The sequence below is a fragment of the Pristiophorus japonicus genome, chromosome 9, assembly GCF_044704955.1.
Source record: "Pristiophorus japonicus isolate sPriJap1 chromosome 9, sPriJap1.hap1, whole genome shotgun sequence".
Classification (NCBI taxonomy): Eukaryota; Metazoa; Chordata; class Chondrichthyes; family Pristiophoridae; genus Pristiophorus; species Pristiophorus japonicus.
The window spans coordinates 144893740-144909172 of record NC_091985.1 but is presented as its reverse complement, the minus strand read 5'-3'; positions in this window follow the sequence as shown (position 1 = coordinate 144909172).

Below are 15433 nucleotides of genomic sequence, written 5' to 3'. Positions count from 1 at the left end.
AATGCCCCACTTAATGCCCCACTTAACACCCCACTTAATGCCCTACTTAACAGCCCACTTAACGCCCCACTTAACGCCCCACTTAATGCCCCACTTAATGCCCCACTTAACGGCCCACTTAATGCACCACTTAATGCCCCACTTAACGGCCCACTCAATGCACCACTTATTGCCCCACTTAACGACCCACTTAACGGCCCACTTAACGCCCCACTTAACAGCCCACTTAATGCCCCACTTAATGACCCACTTAATGCCCCACTTAACAGCCCACTTTACAGCCCACTTAAGGGCCCACTTAATGGGCCACTTAACGGGCCACTTAATGCCCCATTTAACAGCCCACTTAATGCCCCACTTAATGCCCCATTTAATGTCCCACTTACGCCCCACTTAACAGCCCACTTAACGCCCCACTTAACGACCCACTTAACGCCCCACTTAACAGCCCACTTAATGCCCCACTTAACAGCCCACTTTACAGCCCACTTAAGGGCCTACTTAACGCCCCACTTAACGGGCCACTTAATGCCCCACTTAACAGCCCACCTAATGCCCCACTTAACAGCCCACTTTACAGCCCACTTAAGGGCCTACTTAACGCCCCACTTAATGCCCCACTTAATGCCCCACTTAATGCCCCACTTAACAGCCCACCTAATGCCCCACTTAACGACCCACTTAACGCCCCACTTAACAGCCACTTAATGCCCCACTTAACAGCTCACTTAATACCCCAGTTAACAGCTCACTTAATGCCCCACTTAACAGCCCACTTAAGTGCCCACTTAATGGCCCACTTAACGGGCCACTTAATGCCCCACTTAACAGCCACTTAATGCCCCACTTAACAGCCCACTTAATACCCCAGTTAACAGCTCACTTAATGCCCCACTTAACAGCCCACTTAACAACCCACTTAATGCCCCACTTAATAGCCCACTTAACAGCCCACTTAACGGGCCACAACACCCCACTTAACGGCCCACTTAACGACCCACTTAACGCCCCACTTAACGGCCCACTTAACGACCCACTTAACGTCCCACTTAACGGCCCACTTAATGGCCCACTTAATGCTACAATCCACTTTTCAAACGGCAAAACTGAATTTCGCGGTTCCAGGCGGCCAATGCCACCTGCTGTTAAAATCTGCATTCAGCCGGTGTCATCGGTGATACCGAAATTCAACCCCTTGGACTTTTGAACAAATCCGTTGTTAATTATGCGCAGAAGGACAAATCCTGAATATTCCAATCTCATGGAAACTGTCCGGCTATGTGGACAGGTGGCAGATGTTCCAAGTTAAAATACAAAGGGCAGGATTTTCTCCATGTGCTAGCAGGAGGGAAATTAGAAACCTGTGCTTTATTAATGCTACAAATGATGGTCCGAGCACATCTTGCCCACAGGGGGGAATCTAACCCCTAAAACGGGTGGGTTTGGGTTGGGTGGGAAGTAAAAATGTAAAAAATCACAAACCCGAACCCAACCCAACCCGTCTCAAACCCAACCACTCTGTTTTAACGGAGGTGGGATGGGGGGTGGGGTGAGGGTAGTGGGGAGACAAAACTGCTCCAGGAGGCGGGTTGCTCATTTAAATATTTAATGAGGCTGTGTGCCTCAGATTTTTTCTTTGTTCTATGTTTGATGCCGGCTGGAGTTCCCAGTGCTCGGACCATCCCGATCTTCTCCCCCGCGACTCCTGGTCTCTCCGGGACCCATCAATAGAAGACACTAAAAACATCCCAATAATGGATAATCAAGGGACGAGAGGAAGGGAGGAACTTAATACAATCACAATCAATAAAGAAGTAGTACTCGGTAAAATAATGGGACTAAAGGCAGACAAGTCCCCTGGACCTGATGGCTTGCATCCTAGGGTCTTAAAAGAAGTGGCTGCAGAGATAGTGGATGCATTGGTTGTAATCTATCAAATTCCCTGGATTCTGAGGAGGTCCCAGCGGATAGGAAAACCCCAAATGTAACGCCCCTATTTAAAAAAGGAGGCAGACAGAAAGCAGGAAACTATAGACCAATTAGCCTAACATCTGTCATTGGGAAAATGCTGGAGTCCATTACTAAGGAAGCAGTAGCAGGATATTTAGAAAATCATAATGCAGTCAAGTAGAGTCAACATGGTTTTATGAAAGGGAAATCATGTTTGACAAACTTGTTGGAGTTCTTTGAGGATGTAACGAGCAGGATGGATAAGGGGGAACCAGTGGATGTGGTGTATTTGGATTTCCAGAAGGCATTCGATAAGGTGCCATGTAAAAGGTTACTGCACAAGATAAAAGTTTGCGGGGTTGGGGGTAATATATTAGCGTGGATAGAGGATTGGCTAACTAACAGAGAACAGAAAACAGATTTACAATCTATATTAATGACTTGGATGAAGGGACCGAGTGTAATGTAGCCAAGTTTGCTGATGATACAAAGATGGGGAGGAGAGCAAATCATGAGGAGGACACAAGAAATCTGCAAAGGGATATAGACAGGCTAAGTGAGTGGGCAAAAATTTGGCAGATGGAATATAATGCGGGAAAATCTAAGGTTATCCACTTCGGGAGAAAAAATAGAAAAGCAAATTATAATTTGAATGGAGAAAAATTGCAAAGTGCTGCAGTACAGAGGGACCTGAGGGTTCTTGCGCATGAAACAGGTACAGCAAATAATCAGGAAGGCAAATGGAATGTTTGCCTTTATTGCAAGGGGGATGGAGTATAAAAGCAGAGAAGTCCTGCTGCAACTGTACAGGGTATTGGTGAGGCCACACCTGGAGTACTGCGTACAGTTTTGGTCTCCGTATTTAAGGAAGGATATACTTGCATTGGAGGCTATTCAGAGAAGGTTCACTGGGTTGATTCTGGAGATGAGGGGGTTAACTTAAGAAGATAGTTTGAGTAGGTTGGGCCTGCACTCATTGGAGTTCAGAAGAATGAGAGGTGCTCTTATCGAAACATGTAAGGTAATGAGGGGCCTCGACAAGGTGGATGCAGAGAGGATATTTCCACTCACAGGGGAAACTAAAACTCGGGGACATAGTCTCAGAATAAGGGGCCACACATTTAAAACTGAGATGAGGAGGAATTTCTTCTTTCAGAGGGTTATAAATCTATGGAATTCTCTGTCCCAGAGAGCTGTGGAGGCTGGGTCATTGAATATATTTAAGGCGAGATAGACAGATTTTTGAGCGATAAGGGAATAAAGGGTTATGGGGAGCAGGCAGGGAAGTGGAGATGAGTCCATGATCAGATCAGCCATGATCTTATTAAATGGTGGAGCAGGCTTGAGGGACCAAATGACCTACTCCTGCTCCTATTTCTTATGTTCTTGTGTTGTTAAACCCGGCAGCTGCTTTTCCAGTACTGCTCGGTGGCCAGGGAGAGCAGGAGTGCTTCCCCGCAATCCCCCAAGCAAACCTATTAATCTCCCCAGTGATTGGACCCCCCACATTGTGATCCGCTGCCCTCCTGGTGACCTTCACGATCTGCAATCTCCTCCTGCCATCCCCATGTCCTCCACGGGCCCTCCCCACCGACCTTCTCCCCTCCTCCCCCGATCTCTCTGCCCCCCTGCGATCTTCCCGCTCCTCCCCCGATCACCACGGCCCATCCCGATCTTCTCCCCCACGACCCCTAGTCTCTCTGGGACCCCATCAATGTCCCCAAAACCCCGATTTCACCCCTTGCCCCTTCGGTGCCAACCAGCCCTCCACGCCCGCATCCCGGCCCTCGATCTCTCCCTCCCACCTCTCCCCAGCTGCGGCCTGGTGCCACAGGTCTTCCCATCCAAAGGCCAGCCAGCTTCTCAATCTGGTTGGCTGTGGCTGGAAGATGGATTTCAAAATGGTAATCAAATCCTGCCGTTACATTCAGCAGGACCAGAACTGACCATCCACTCCCCACACCCCGCCTTGCCGTTAATAGAAACTTAGAAACATAGAAAATAGGTGCAGGAATAGGCCATTCAGCCCTTCGAGCCTGCACCGCCATTCAATGAGTTCATGGCTGAACATGCAGCTTCAGTACCCCATTCCTGCTTTCTCGCCATACCCCTTGATCCCCCTAGTAGTAAGGACTACATCTAACTCCTTTTTGAATATATTTAGTGAATTGGCCTCAGCAGCTTTCTGTGGTAAAGAATTCCACAGGTTCACCACTCTCTGGGTGAAGAAGTTTCTCCTCATCTCGGTCCTAAATGGCTTACCGCTTATCCTTAGACTGTGACCCCTGGTTCTGGACTTCCCCAACATTGGGAACATTCTTCCTGCATCTAACTTGTCTAAACCCGTCAGAATTTTAAATGTTTCTATGAGATCCCCTCTCATTCTTCTGAACTCCAGTGAATACAAGCCCAGTTGATCCAGTCTTTCTTGATATGTCAGTCCCGCCATCCCGGGAATCAGTCTGGTGAACCTTCGCTGCACTCCCTCAATAGCAAGAATGTCCTTCCTCAAGTTAGGAGACCAAAACTGTATGCAATACTCCAGGTGTGGCCTCACCAAGGCCCTGTACAACTGTAGTAACACCTCCCTGCCCCTGTACTCAAATCCCCTCGCTATGAAGGCCAACATGGCATTTGCTTTCTTAACCACCTGCTGTACCTGCATGCCAACTTTCAATGACTGATGTACCATGACACTCAGGTCTCGTTGCACCTCCCCTTTTCCTAATCTGTCACCATTCAGATAATAGTCTGTCTCTCTGTTTTTACCACCAAAGTGGATAACCTCACATTTATCCACATTATACTTCATCTGCCATGCATTTGCCCACTCCCCTAACCTATCCAAGTCACTCCGCAGCCTCATAGCATCCTCCTCGCAGCTCACACTGCCACCCAAATTAGTGTCATCTGCAAATTTGGAGGTACTACATTTAATCCCCTCGTCTAAATCATTAATGTACAATTAAAACAGCTGAGGCCCAAGCACAGAATCTTGCGGTACCCCACTAGTCACTGCCTGCCATTCTGAAAAGTACCCATTTACTCCTACTCTTTGCTTCCTGTCTGCCAACCAGTTCTCAATCCACGTCAGCACACTACCCCCAATCCCATGTGCTTTAACTTTGCACATTAATCTCTTGTGTGGGACCTTGTCGAAAGCCTTCTGAAAGTACAAATACACCACATCAACTGGTTCTCCCTTGTCTACTCTACTGGAAACATCCTCAAAAAATTCCAAAAGATTTGTCAAGCATGATTTCCCTTTCACAAATCCATGCTGCCTTGGACCTATCATGTCACCTCTTTCCAAATGCACTGCTATGACATCTTTAATAATTGATTCCATCATTTTACCCACTACCGATGTCAGGCTGACCGGTCTATAATTCTATAATATCAGGGACATGGTGGCTGTTTATTTGCTCCAAGGCCAATTCCTACAACTTTATACCATATTTAAAAGACCATCATTATCTGCCCAAAGTATATTGGACAGTCTTCTCCACATTGCGAAGACATCATTGATGATAGAAAGCGGCGATCTGTGTATGATCTAATCCTCTCCCCCTCAATATAATGCTAACTCTACCTTTGTAAACGAGCTATCCCATGAACCAAATCAATCCAAAACCAGGTGAGAAATGCCAGTGCTGGAGATTAGAATACTTTTCAAATCGGGTATGTAGTGCAAATATTAAGCATTCCTAAACCAGGTTGACCACATTTCAATGCAAAGTAATGACCACAAGAGTACCCCTGCTGCATCCTCATGACATTTTCTGAGGGAAACTGCCTTCGACACGAGTGTCCTCGACTCCATCCCACAACATGCTACCCGCCACCATCTCAGCAAAACCCCAGCCCAGTTCAAGAACAACAAGGCATCTGGAGCAGATGGAATCCCCGCTGAGGCACTAAAGTATGGCGGAGAAGCACTATTGGTACGAATGCATGAACTCATTTCTCTTATCTGGAAGGAGGAGAGCATGCCGGGAGATCTCAGAGATGTGGTAATCGTGACTATCTTCAAAAAAGGGGACAAGTCCAACTGCGGCAACGACAGAGGAATCTCCGTGCTGTCGGCCACTGGGAAAATCAGCACAAGAATCCTCCTCAACTGTCTTCTCCCTGTGGCTGATGAGCTCCTCCCAGAGTCACAATGCGGATTCCATACACTAAGGGGTACAATGGACATGATCTTCACCGCTCGACAACTACAAGAGAAATGCAGGGAACAGCACCAACCCTTGTACATGGCCTTCTCTGACCTCACAAAGGCTTTTGAACTGTCAACCGTGAGGGACTATGGACCGTCCTCCTCCGTTTCGGCTGCCCCCAAAAGTTTGTCACCATCCTCTGCCTGCTCCATGACAACATGCAAGCCATGATCCTGACCAATGGATCCACCACAGACCCAATCCACGTCCGGACCAGGGTCAAGCAGGGCTGCCTCATCGCACCAACACTTTTCTCGATCTTCCTTGCTGCAAAGCTCCATCTCACTCTCAACATGCTCCCAAGAATCAATAGGAATCTGTTCAACTTCGTCGCCTCCAGGCTAAATCCAAGGTCAGCCCAGGCCAACATCCCCAGCATCGAAACACTGACCATGCTCGACCAGCTCCGTTGGGTGGGCCATATCATCCGCGTGCCCGACATGGGACTCCCTAAGCAAGTGCCCTACTCGGAACTCCTACACGGCAGGCGAGCCCCAGGTGGGCAGAGGAAACGTTTCAAGGACACCCTTAAACCTCCTTGATTAAGTGCAACATCCCCACCGGCATTCGGGAATCCCTGGCCAAAGACTGCTCTAAGTGGAGGAAGAGCATCCGGGAGGGCGCTGAGCACCTCGAGTGTTGTCGCCGAGAGCATGCAGAAATCAAGTGCAGACAGCGGAAAGAGCGTGTGGCAAACCAGGCTCCCCATCCACCCTTTCCCTCAACGACTGTCTGTCCCACCTGTAACAGAGACTGTAATTCCCGCATTGGACAATACAGTCACCTAGAGCAGAAGCAAATCTTCCTCGATTTCAAGGGACTGCCTATAATGATGACACAACGTTCCTTGAACCTCTTTCTGCTTTTTCTTTTGCTCCTCTCCCGTCCCCTACCTCATGAAACACAGTATGCATGTTGAAAATAATTCCATTTCATCTGATGCCAATATTACTTCATGAAGAGGTTATGCTCCCTTGTTCTGGACTCCTCACCAGAGGAATCAGTTTCTCTCTATCTACCCTATCAAACCTTTTAATAATCTTAAACACCTCAATTAGATCACCCATTAATCTTCTATAATCAATGGAATGCAAGCCTAGACTATGCAGCCTGTCCTCATAATTTAATTCTTTTAGCCCCAGTATAATTCTGCCAAGCTGCTTCCCCACCCCCCCCAACCCCTCCCCCCCTCCCCACCAAAGCATTATCTGCTGAACGCAGTACTCTATTAGTACAGTACTGTCAATAGGATGTGTTTCAAATCTGTTAACTATCTATGATATTTCATATTCGAATATTTTTCCTCTTGCAGTTCATACAGCACAGAAGGAGGCCAGTCGGCATTGGTGTCTGTGCCGGTTCTTTGAAAGAGCTGTCCGGTTTCACTCCCCTGCTCTTTCCCCATAGTCCTGCAAATTTTTCCTTTGCAAGTATATGTCAAGTGTGACCTTCCCTTTTGAAAGTTACTGTTGAATCTGCTTCCATCTGTCTTTCAGACAGTGCATTCCAGATCATTATAACTCGCTGCATAAAAATATTCTCCTCATCTCCCTTCTGGTTCTTTTGCCAATTATCTTAACTCTGTGTCCTCTGGTTACTGACCCTCCTGCCAATGGAAACAATTTTATATAGAATTAAATAGAATGTACAGCACAGAAACAGGTGCTCCAACTGCACTGTGGGAGCCTGAATTCAATGTTATAATGAAGTGTTTCTATGTGGCAGATTGGGGGTGGCGTTTCATGATTTTAAATTTCATCATGGTGGGGGGTGGGGTGCGGGGTGTGGGGTGGGTGGCTAATATCGACCCCAACCTCTCAGATCTCAGATCTGGTATCATTCTAGTATATCTTTCTTACACCTTCTCCAATGCCTCTATATCCTTTATGTAATATGGAGATCAGAACTGTAGGCAGTACTGCAAGTGTGGTCGAACCAAGGTTATATACTTGTTTAACCTAACTTCTCTACTTTTCAATTCTATCCCTCTAGAAATAAACTCCAGTACTATGTTCGCTCTTTTATGGCCTTATTAATCTGCATAGCTACTTTTATTGTGTTGTGTATCTCTACCCCGAGATCCCTTTCCTTCTCTACTTCATTTAGACACCTATTTTCCAAGGAGTATGTGATCTCTTAATTCTTTCCACCGAAATGCACCACCCCACACTTATTTATATTGAAATTCATTTGCCAATTACATAATTACATACCCATACTGTCATGTATCTCACATTACTGTATATAACTGTATCTTATCATGCTATACATGACTGTAACTGGATATGACCTGTAACAATAAGCATACCTTACCACCAGGGGTGCACTTGCAGGAGACACTCCATACCTGTCCCACTGAGGCATATAAAGGGAGGTCTCAGGCAAGTGCAACCGGGGAGAGCTGTGAATTAAAGGTGCAGATCCTGAGTGACCTTGACTTCAGCATGTGTCTCGTGTAAGTCAGTACATTAGAGTCAGGACTTAACAGTGGCGACGAGTTACGGGATCACAGAATCCATAGAATGGCTACCAACAGCTCAGATGAGAAATACAATGCTGGAGACAATTGTGATGACTTTATAGAAAGGCTCCAGCAAAGCTTTGTGACCAAAGACTGGCTGGGCGACAATAAGGCAGACAAGAGAAGAGCTCATCTCTTGACCAGCTGTGGCTCGAAAACATACGCTTTAATGAAAGACCTGTTGGCACCCTAGAAACCAGCAAGCAAGTCGTTTGAGGAGTTGAGCACACTGGTGAGAGACCACCTGAAGCCAGCGAGCAGCCTACACATGGCCAGACACAGGTTCTACAACTACAGACGCTGTGTGGGCCAAAGCATACCCGACTTCGTGACGGAACTTCGGAGGCTGGCTAGTTCATGTGAGTTCTCCGATGAACTAAGGAGAGAAGTACTAAGAGACTTTTTTATTGAAGGAATAGGCCACGCAGCCATATTCCGAAAGCTTATAGAGACTAAGAACTTGACTCTAGAGGCAGCAGCACTGGTCGCACAGACAGTCTTGGCAGGTGAAGAAGAAACGAGGCTGATCTATACTTTGGGTAAGACAACCAATGAGGCATCGGAACAAGGGGTTCACATTGTGAAACAAACCGCTACCCCCACACACAGACAAAGGCAGGAGAGCAGCCCTTCAACAGCAGACAGTGGCGCCAGAAGCCATCAAAATCAAGGGCCACATGAACGGCCGATCACACCTCATCAACCCACAATGTGAGCAATCAACAACAGATTGAGAGAAGCTCAAGAGAGATCAGCCAGACGCAGCTCATCCTTTGGAAACAATGGAAACGGTCTGTGTTGGAGATGTGAGGGAAGGCACTCAACCAGGGTGTGTCGATTTCAGCATGCCGTTTGCAGAAACTGCAACTACACAGGGCATCTGGCTCGCATGTGCAGAAAAACAGCAGCTCAGCTGGTATACGAATCGGAAGGGTCGGAAAGCGGACCAGAAGACGGTTGGAACAGTGCACGGGACGCCGAGGTACAGCGAGTTAACACGATCAATGTCCACTCTTCTTACACCAAGACGCCTCCAATAATGATGAGGGTTCTACTCAATGGGATACCCGTCAACATGGAACTGGACACGGGGGCCAGTCAATCCCTCATGAGTGTTCAACAATTTGAACAGCTGTGGCCGCACAAAAGCAACAGACCAAAACTCACAAAGATCGACACCAAACTAAGGACCTATACTAAAGAAATCGTCCCAGTCCTTGGCAGCGCCATGCTCTCAGTCACACACAAAGGGACGGTACACCGACTTTCCCTGTGGATTGTCCCCGGGGATCTCCCAGCCCTGTTGGGGAGAAGCTGGCTAGCAGAACTTAATTGGAAATGGAATGATGTTCACGCCATGTCTTCAGAGGAACGGACCTCCTGCTCAACAGTTCTAAGCCGTTTTGAACATCTCTTTCAGCCAGGTGTGGGCACCTTCAAAGGGGCTAAAGTTAGAATCTACATCACACAGAATGCCAGACCGGTCCATCACAAGGCTAGAGCTGTGCTTTCTATGATGAGGGAAAATATTGAAAACGAACTGGACCGGCTTCTGCGGGAAGGCATAATTTCTCCCGTGGAATTCAGCGACTGGGCAAGCCCCATCGACCCCATCATGAAGCCTGATGGATCCGTGCGAATCTGTGGGGATTACAAGTCTACCATAAACAGAGTCTCCCTACAGGACCAATACCCGCTGCCCAGAGCGGAGGACCTATTTGCCACGTTGGCTGGAGGAAAACTTTTCTCGAAACTTGACCTCACATCTGCGTATATGACGCAAGAACTGACCGAAGAGTCTAAGCTACTCACCACCATCAACACTCATCGAGGCCTTTTTATGTACAATCGATGCCCATTCGGCATCAGGTCGGCAGCTGCTATATTGCAGCGCAACATGGAGAGTCTGCTCAAGTCCATCCCGGGGACGGTTGTGTTTCAAGATGAAATACTTATCACGGGCAGGGACACCGATTCTCATCTCCGCAATCTTGAGGAAGTACTAAGTCGATTGGATCGGGTAGGCCTAAGAGTTAAGAAATCCAAGTGTCTGTTTCTCGCGCCTGAGGTTGAATTTTTGGGCAAAAGGATTGCCGCTGATGGAATCCGCCCAACAGAATCCAAAACCGAAGCGATTTGCCTGGCACCCAGGTCCCGGAATGTCTCGGAACTACGCGCCTTTCTCGGGCTACTCAACTACTTTGGGAACTTTATGCAGAACTTGAGCACGCTGCTGGAGCCTCTCCACGTGCTACTCAGAAAGAGGTGCGATTGGTTTTGGGGGGATGCCCAAGAACGCGCCTTCAATAAGGCACGCAACCTTCTATGTTCCAAGAGTATTTTAGCCTTTTTTGACCCAGGTAAAAAGTTAGTCCTTACATGTGATGCGTCAGTGTACGGGGTCGGGTGCGTTTTACAGCACGTCAATGATGCGGGTAAATTGCAGCCCGTTGCTTATGCCTCCAGGTCACTTTCGCGGGCGGAGCGCAGGTACGATATGGTTGAGAAGGAGGCGCTCGCGTGTGTGTACGGTGTCAAAAAGATGCACCATCACTTTTCGGGGCCAAGTTTGCGTTAGAAACCGACCACAAACCCCTCACGTCCCTGCTATCCAACTGCAAGGCAATCAACGCCAACGCCTCGGCGCGCATTCAGCGGTGGGCACTCATGCTGGTGGCTTACGACTACACGATAAGGCACAGACCAGGCACAGACAACTGTGCCGACATGCTTAGCAGGCTACCCCTGGTGACCACAGAAGGGTCTGACGAACAGGACTGTGAGATGGACATGGCAATCAATGCCTTTGAATCCACAGATTCGCCCATGACGGCTCGCCAAATCAGAGCCTGGACGACCAGCGACCCCACGTTATCTCTAGTTAAAAGATGCGTTTTAACCGGTGACTGGGCAGAGGCTCGCGATGCCTTCCCCGAGGAGGTCAAACCCTTCCATAGGCGTATGCATGAACTCTCACTACAGGCAGACTGCCTGATATGAGGCAGCCGAGTATTTATGCCCTTACGAGGCAGGGAGGTGTTTGTCTGGGAGCTCCATCGTGAGCACCCGGGGATCGTCCTTATGAAGGCCATAGCCAGATCTCATGTCTGGTGGCCTGGCATTGACGCGGACTTGGAGCTCTGCATCTGTCGGTGCACCATTTGTGCCCAACCCAGTAATGCCCCTAGGGAGGCCCCCCTAAACCCCTGGCCCTGGCCCATCAAACCGTGGTCGCAGGTGCATGTAGACTATGTGGGCCCATTCATGGGCAAAATGTTCCTCGTAGTCATTGATGCATTTTCAAAATGGATCGAATGCACCATTTTAAACTCGAGCACCACCTCCACCACTGTGGAGAGCCTTAGAACCGTGTTTGCAATGCACAGCATTCCTGACATATTGGTCAGTGATAATGGTCCGTGCTTCACCAGCGCAGAATTTCACGATTTTATAGTTGACCACGGTATAAATCACGTTAAGACGGCACCTTTCAAGCCGGCCTCCAATGGCCAGGCTAAGCGATAAGTGCAGATCATTAAACAAGGCATGCTCAGAATCCAAGGTCCCACGCTGCAGAGCCGCATTCGTTGACTGGGTTTCCCCCCGCGCAACTATTGATGAAACGAACCTTAAAGACCAGGCTCTCGTTAATCCTCCCAGACATGCTTGAAATTGTTGAGGCTAAGCGTCAAAAGCTAACTGAGTACCATGACCGAAATTCGAGGGGGAGGTGGAATGAGATAGGGGACAAAGTGTTTGTGCTAAACTATGGCCGGGGTCCCAAATGGCTTGCAGGGACAGTAACAGACAAAGAGGGAAACAGGCTACTGGTTGTACAAATGGACAATGGCCAAACCTGCCGGAGGCATGTAGACCAAGTAAAAAGTAGATTCACTGATAACACTGAAGAACCAGAGGCAGACTACAATGTGGAACTCACACCACACCTGGTGGACAGACAGGTGGAACAACCTGAGGAAAAGGCAGTCTCAACAGACAGCCCCGGCGAGATACCAGCAATCACACCGAACGAAACAGACAGCCCAGGCGAGATACCAGCAATCACACCGAATGAAACACAGGCACCAAGGCAAACAACTGAACCACAACTAAGATGCTCCACGCGAGAGCACAGACCACCTGAGAGACTGAATCTATAAAGGCGATAAGACCTTGGGGGAGGGTGATATCATGTATCTCATACTACTGTATGTAATTGTATCTTATCATGCTATACATGACTGTAACTGGATATGACCTGTAACAATAAGCATACCTTACGATCAGGGGTGCACTTGCAGGAGACACTCCATACCTGTCCCACTGAGGTATATAAAGGGAGGTCTCAGGCAAGTGCAGCACTGGAGAGCTGGAATTAAAGGTGCAGGTCCTGAGTGACCTTGACTTCAGCATGTGTCTCGTGTAAGTCAGTACATTCGAGTCAGGACTTAACACATACTATAAGTTTATTAATGTCTTCTTGATTTTTTGAAATCTTCCTCAGTATTTACTGTATCCTCCAATTTGGTGTGATCTGTAAATTTTGAAATTGTACATTTCCGATTCCCAAGTCCAAATTGTTTATGTAAGTAGTGAACAATAGTGGTACCAGTACTGATCCTTGAGGAAAACCACTTTCTACCTGTAACTATCCTAACGCCTACTCTGTTTTCTATTTGGTAGCATGCAATTCATTCTGCTACTTGTCCCCTGAATCCACATACTTATCAAAGGCCTTTTGAAAATCCAAATATATTACATCGACTACATTACCCTTATCTACTCTTGCTATTACTTTTTCAAATAATTCATTAAGGTTGGTCAAGCGTGATCTTCCCTTTTGAAATCCCAGCTTATTACTCTTTTCTGTTTCTAGTGGTGTTTCTATTGTATCTTTGAATAAAGATTACAATATCTTTCCTACCACCGATGTTAAGCTAACTGGTCTATAGTTCCCTGTAATTGTTCTATCTCCCTTTTTAAATCCAGGAATAATATTAGCTATCCACCATTACTCTGGCACTATTCCCTTTTCCAATTAATTTTAATCTATATGTAATAGAGCCTCTGCTATGTCTTCCCTAGCTGCTTTTAATAAGTGCAGTTGCAATCCAGAGGTTTTATCCTCTCTAAGTTTGATTAGTTTATCAATTATCTCCACTCTTTTTATCTTAAGGAGGAGAAATTGGGGTCATGTACGTCTCCCGTTAGCGCCCCTGGAGGCGCCGTTAACAACTCCTGCCATATTCGGCGTGAGTTTAGCAGCGGTGCTACGACACTGCGCCCCAATCTCCTGCGCCCGGACAGCATGATGCCATCGCCGTGCGCAATGCCCCATTAATGTCCCGGACCCTAAATTGGGTATTGCCCCCTGAAGCATCGCGGGGTGACAACAGCAACAGCTTCAGGGACGTGTACTGTACGGGGTTTTCACTGGGTTGTTGTTGTGCCTTGGGTGTCTCTCTCTGGGCTTCTGCCCTCACAGCTTATGCCTGGCCTGTGAGGTACCCTGAGTGCTGCAAGAGCACCCCTGGAGAGACTGTGTCCACAGCTTATGAAGGGGGTTTTGAGACTCGTGCGTCCCCACAGCTTATGCCTAGCCTGTGAGGCACCTGTGAGTGTCAAATACTCCTAACCCCTTCTTCCCTAGCCTGTGACACACAGTTGAGCGTTTTCGAGGCGCTCCTAGCTTCTCTTACACGGTTCTGACATAAGACTCACGATCAGGAGATGTAATACAATAGAACTGAGACAAGGTGATTCCAAGAGGAACTTTAGGCTTCCAATTTATTTGACAAGGTGTAACTCAATAAACAGCAATACACCAACAAAACAATCCCCCTAAATCCCACTAAAACGGACCCAACGAAAATCTTTACACCAGTTTAGCAGTACAATGCCCAACCTCCCACCTTTCCTGGCCTAACTGAGTTGGGAGTTCTGGGGACCGGAGGTTATACTCACTACTGTGCCTTCCGCAGTCTGGTGGTTTGTTTCTTCTATCTTTGGTGTCTTCGGACACTGGTTTTCCTTCAGTGTCGAGAGGCCTGTGGTTGTGGTTGTTGAATCACGAGGGCAGGGAAAATCATCACTCCTTTATACCACTACGTCAGAAACCCCTTTTTTATAGCCAGATTATCCAGTCCGCCTCTCCTGCTGAAGTCGATTCTTCTCATTGGTGGACTTTTGATTTTGAAAAATGCAGCAGTTTGAGATTTTTAGGTTTTTTTTCCCACTGATCTTCACCTACTCAAGGTTTGAGTGGGTGTTGATTGCATTGGCCTCCTGTAGCCATTGTGCTAGTCTGGCCTGAGCCAGATATTTCTATGCCTGATGAAAAAGGTGTTGGAATATGTATGTGGCATTGTTTAAATGCTAATGTTTTCAAGGGGCAAGTTTCGAGGGTATACAGTTCCCAGACAATTTGATTAGTTCCAATGTCCAAACTGGCCCTTTTGATATTGACTTCACCCCTTTTCCTGCAGACCTTTTAAAAAATCCCAAATTCGATTAAAGTTCGTAGTTTCTTCCATGTGCACTTTAGGATTTCAAACTTTCTGGTAGATAGTTCCAAATTAAATTCCCTTTCCTATGAGTCCAAACACTGGGGGTACGGGTCTCCATTTGTGTCCCAAAGTTTTCCTTCCATCGGTTTCAATTCACAGCACAGACTGATCCCACAGCCCTTTTCCTTCTGGGTAAAATGAGGGGGTTTTCGTCCTCCCCTACAGTACTGGTCGGT